We start from the raw sequence: 5,596 nt of genomic DNA on the forward strand, positions 1-5,596 counted from the left end.
GCTTAGGCTTATTAAATTCTGCTCACAGGAGCTAGCAGGTGCCCTGGAAAGGCTGGCATTCCTTGCTACCAGTGACAACACCCTGTATATAGGGCAAGACACACGATTGCTGCCATGCATACCTCTTCAGATTGCACAACGGGTCGCAAGACTTGAAGACGATGTGGCAATGGGATGTGGCACGGCTTCCGCACATGTGGAGAGATACTGTTTGCAAGAGCTTCTGAGATAGCAGGGCCTTTATCACACAAGGAAGAGGCACCAGGAACCAGAGGCACCATGAGATTAACTAGAGTGAATGCATCACCTAACCCCAGGCTTCCTCTTCCTTCTCCATCGGGAGGTAGGGCAGGAAATGCTCACAGTGCATTTCCTGCACCTCTTCCCTGCCTGGCTGTTACACCCCTCAGAATCTCCTTTACCTCTAGCTTGTGTTTTCTACCCAGGGCTTTCATAATGGAGGCAGCCACCTACCTCGGGCTGCATCACTCCAAGGGGCCAGCAGCAAGAGAAGGGAGAGGGTCTTTTAGGGCAGAATCTCTCAGCTGTTTCTGTCCCAGTTGCTCAGTTAAGCAGGAGTGTCTTCAGTCTCTTGCAGYCCTTCGTCAGATGTGGGCTCTAATTTAGCAAGGCACTGACCTGTCCTGTGCAGGAACATAGAAAATGTCAGAAAAGTTAGGAATTTCATTATAGCAAAACTTGAGTCCTTGCCGTATTGAGAACAGTCTCCTGGTGTCTGCTGAAATACTTGGCTGAGTCCTTGGCTGACACCACTATACACTCAGGAAGATRCAATGCTGGCCTTTACACAGAAGAAGTAAAAAAGATCCTGGCTGACATGGTGAAAAGCTTTGAGGAACTGTCAGAGTCAGGGGCAAATGTGTCATCTGCGCTGGGGTCCCCTGAACTAGCCTGGTATTCTCAAATAACTACGCTGATGGGAAACCTCAGTTGTCTCTCTATAGTCAGCAAATGCACACTCTCTCATCCAACACTTATGCATGGACTGGATTACTGTAATACACTTTTTCTCCTGAAGCTACCTGCAATGATCACTGGAAATTTAAAGCTGACAAWAACATATGATGGCCCATATATTAGAAAGGATCAGGAGACTCAAAGGCAAATCACTTGGTGATTTAAATTAGATCCTTCCCTACTAGTGAGTGATTATGAAGATACCAACATACCATTAGCTGAAAAAGTTCAGAAACTTGTTGTTTCAGGATATGCTACTTTAGCAGTTCCAACTCATTTTGCTATTTGATGAGAGAATACGGATACAGATTTAATGGTAAGAACAAGGATCCCATTTGGGGTACGTATGTCTTGCAGAGAGAAAAATCAATTTAGGAACTGTATATATGAACTTGTGAATAACAAATATTGCACTTAATACTGCACTGGTCTCCTACTAGTCAAATATACCAAAAGAGCGATTGCTTTAGCCATCAGAACAACCAGACTTTCCAGACTGCAGGAATTTGCAGATCTGATTTACTGTTGGTATTTGTCCAGATATCCCTTGGATTGTTTATGGAATATTTATGAGTTAGGGTTTTCTCTAGGACTGAGGAAAGTCTGTATCCATTTGACAAGAAATATTTATTCACTATAATCATAATGGGGAAGAGCATATAGAGTGCTCTTAAATGCTAGCTAATACTCCTGGTGGCCAGAATCTCCTTCCTTCTGCAGATCTAACTTTATTGTCCAAATTTTCACAAGTTGTTCAGATTTTTCTGTCCTAATTTACTCATGTTTGAATGTATTTTTCTCATAAGGACCAAACTTATCTTTTTAAAATAAAGGTGTATGAGTTAGCRGCAGCAAGAATAAACTTCAGTTGTATGATGTGAATCAGGCAAAGTTGCACAGCAGCTGTTCTATTAGGGCATGATCCTTGTGAATGATATTTGGTATTGCTTTCATAGAGGCTGCTATGATCTCTGGATTTCCGACATGAACTTGAACATTTCTGCTTTTACTCAGACAGGCCACCATGTATTATTACTTTTAATATGAGTGAAGCATCATACTGCTAAGAATCAAGAGAACTGCATTTTCCTGCACACTTGGGGAGCAGAAGATGGCTGTTCCTCGTAAAAATAATCATCAGCTATCAGGAATTAAGCAGTGAAGATTTTAGGAAAGCTGGACCCTCCCTCTATGGCTAGAAATATTGTCTGGGAAATCTGAAGGGAAGATGCGCTGAAGCAGGAAGAACTTGTGGCACTAGGGCATTATACGAGGTGGCATGTGGGGTAAGATGTAAAGGAGAGTACATAGGCTGCAGAGGAGTTGGAAAGGGCACAGAAAGAGACTGAAGAGGGTTAGCAGGGGAATAACTGAGAAAAAGGTAGAAGAAAACAGGTAATCTAGCTTTGATTGTTTATTTACTCTTGGCTGTCACTGCGATAAATCTGTGTAATTATCTCCAATCCTGTCCATGTATTAAAGTAATAATATTAAAATTAGCCTAGCTCAGTCACCGATTGTAGTCTCAGATCTTTTTGATTGTAATCTTAGACACCATCACACTAGACAGGAAAAAAAGAAAGTCATTTATGAAATGATAGTCAGCTCATGGCAGAGCAACTTTGRCTGTTTGGCTTTTTCACCTTTCTAGTAGCTGACCAATTGACTGACAGACCCCAAAATTGCCATGAGTGTGGATATCTAAGGGTGACATGGCATAATTTTTGTCCTCCTTGAGTTGCACTAAATGTATCATCTGACTCCCAAGGCCCTGACCCACAGGTAGGGAGTGAGTTACCTTTGGATAGTTGAAGCACATCTCTCCTCTCTGTCCTTCTCTTAGACATTCCCCATTTGCCTTAGGCATGTCTCAGATGCTCAAGAAGCAGCTGCWTGCAGCCGGGGGTACCATGGAAAGCTGAACTTGATGTTCCTGCCCAATATATCCAGCCATGAACTGTTCCTACTCAGCCTGTTTTTTATTAGCAGCAGAAGTATTCCTGAAATGAAAGGCAGGGAGGGCTTCTGGGAGCCACAGCAGTCCTGAGGTAAGCTGTCCTTTTCATGATCACAGGAGCCTTAGGCTATCCAAAATTGAAATATGGAAGTTTGTACTCAAAAAGCTTTCCAATACTTTTACAGCATTGCATTTTGCATTCTCTGTTAACCTGGATATCAAAAAAAAATCTTTTCTTTGCTATTTGAGGTTTTTTCATTTGTATGCTAATAGAGTTTTGCCCCAGGGTGTTTTGCAGCTTCACATTGCAACACTCTGAATCACCTGTTAACAACATAACCAAGTTCCTCAATKTCAGATTCCCTCAGCATCAGTAACTTTGGAAGCAAGTGATTAAAGAGGATATACTGATTACTCAGGGTGGGATCCATCTCACCTACCTTTAGCTATTCAAAAGTTATGTTTCAAGTAGGAGCTGGACATCTAAGCTTCTTCTACAGTCAGATAGAAGAGTGAGAAGAATTTAATATAGATAGGTATCGTCACTATCTGTCATTACTATGTCTCCATTTTCTTCTGTCCAATACAGAGGAAACACAGATAATGAGCTTAGACTAAGGCTAACTTTCCGATGACTAAATTTAGACAACATCAAGCTTATCATCAGTGCATGTCATGTGAAAAGACCATGTTTGCCTCAGAAGGAATGATCCTTCAGAGTGAAAATAAATTTGAACTATCTTCACTGTGAAAATGAGTTTGAACTTTGAACTAATTGAGGAAATTCAGCACCAGTGCCAGCTTGGAGTCAAAGGTGCACCTGGCTGCATCTGACTTGAGCTTAAAGAACAGGTATTTCATATGGCAAAGGTCTGAGTCAGAAAAGAAGAGTTAGTCGTTAGGCAGCAAGCAGCTCTTAGTCACATTCCTGAGGGATGCTGGAGTTTTTCTCCCCCCTCATTTCCTTTTGTCTTAAAACCAAATGTGCACTGTGACACACATAAAGGAAAACTGGCTCTCATGCAAAATCCTCACGCCCATTAACTTCCCATATTTTGTAGAAACAAGACCTGAAGCTAAAAATCTTTGTGGGRTACAATTATAATGAAATTGTAGCTAATGTTCTGTTTCCTGCATTGAGATACTCTACTTCTATACACTTTAATCAAGAATACAGATAAGCTATAGCAGAGTAAACAGAAAATGTGGGTGCTTCTGTATGTACATACACTTTTCTCTAAACTGTCTCTGGTCATTTTTTACAGAAAAGAAGAAAATATTTTTTAGAAACACATAAGTGTTTGTGCTAAGCAAAGCAYGTCAAGAGTCTGGGAGAAGCTAGTGACCTCTGCTCTGGAAGGCTTCCATGTAGGAGATAGTGACTGTCTTTTGCCTAGTGCTGTAATTTGTCTAATTCTGCTTTCAGTTAGGCRTTTTCTGTTCCATCAATAAGCCTTGACATGTTGAAGATGAGAATGGGAGTTCCTAGCAAACCTTTACCTTGCACAATGGGAGAAAGAAATGTGGTTATTTATTAAAAACCTATATAGAAAATGTAGATATAAGATTAAACATAAGAAATTAAACTTTGTCATCATGGGATATTGCAGGCATGATGATTAAACTGTCTTAACTTGTTATCCTTGTACCCCACCTTTTCATCTTAATTCCTTTGTGCATAAAAGAAATGTACGTAATGAGCTGGAATGCTGGAAGCGACTGGGTTTCTGTCTAGTTTCTGTCAGTCAGGGTTCTTGTACAACACTTACCACCACACTCAGAGTAGCTGTGATTTCATACTTACGCAGATTTCCAATAGGAAGCATCATGCTTTGTCATCCTGTTAATCTCAAGTCCTTTCATAAGCACTGCTTCTAATCATTTGGGAGGATTTTCAATATAGATGTATGCCTGTCTAATGAGGTTTGCATAATGGATTAGAAAATTTAATCATTGAGTCTCCTAGAAGTCTGCTGAACACATGCAGATCTTTGCTGCACAGAAGGTTTGTAAAATGAGCAGATTTAGCCCATTAAATTCTGATAATTTGCTAGAAATGACGTGCCAGCTGCTGATTTAAATAAAGTTGCTYGGGTACCTGGAAGATTTTTGCATAACAAAATGACAGTTATGAACTGGTGCAAAACAAAAATGAAAAATCTGGATTTCCTAAAAGATTCAATTGTTTTACTTTGTTGAAATGTTACATGATTTTTTAAGGTGAAACATTTGAATCTGATTTAAGTATGTTAAATGTATATTCTATTAAACTTAAAAAAGGAAATAAATAAGAGATTTCAAATGGAAAGGGGATACATTACATTTCAGGGAAAAAAATGTTACTTACTGAATTTCTTCTTTCATTTATTTWGAAGCAGAATATTATAAAAACAGCACATGTACACAAATCATGATGAAACAGCGTTTTTCAATAGAAACATATTTTTTCAGGAAAATTCCTCCTCTTCTTTTCTTCTCTTTCGTTAAACCTGCATAACATTCCTGTCCTCAGGATGGGTAGTGTTTTCTCACATTTTCCCTAAGCATATGTCTCCTCTTAGAATACTATTTAGATCTTCTGTAGTTGTACAGCTGTCCACGGCTGCACCTCAGCACCAAACATAAGATCACAGACAAAATCTCTTCCTGGCTCTCCCCCCC

The 5,596-nt window shown here is 39.9% G+C and overlaps 1 pseudogene; it reads left to right on the forward strand.

Annotated features, from left to right (window-relative positions):
- The first annotated feature begins 279 nt into the window (after window positions 1-279).
- Window positions 280-5,596, forward strand: part of LOC146598738 (cytosolic phospholipase A2 epsilon-like) — a 47,411-nt pseudogene continuing 42,094 nt past the window's right edge.

Source organism: Rhea americana, unplaced genomic scaffold (assembly GCF_003343005.1).
Source record: "Rhea americana isolate MKP2758 unplaced genomic scaffold, rheAme1 scaffold_155, whole genome shotgun sequence".
Taxonomy (NCBI): domain Eukaryota; kingdom Metazoa; phylum Chordata; class Aves; order Rheiformes; family Rheidae; genus Rhea; species Rhea americana.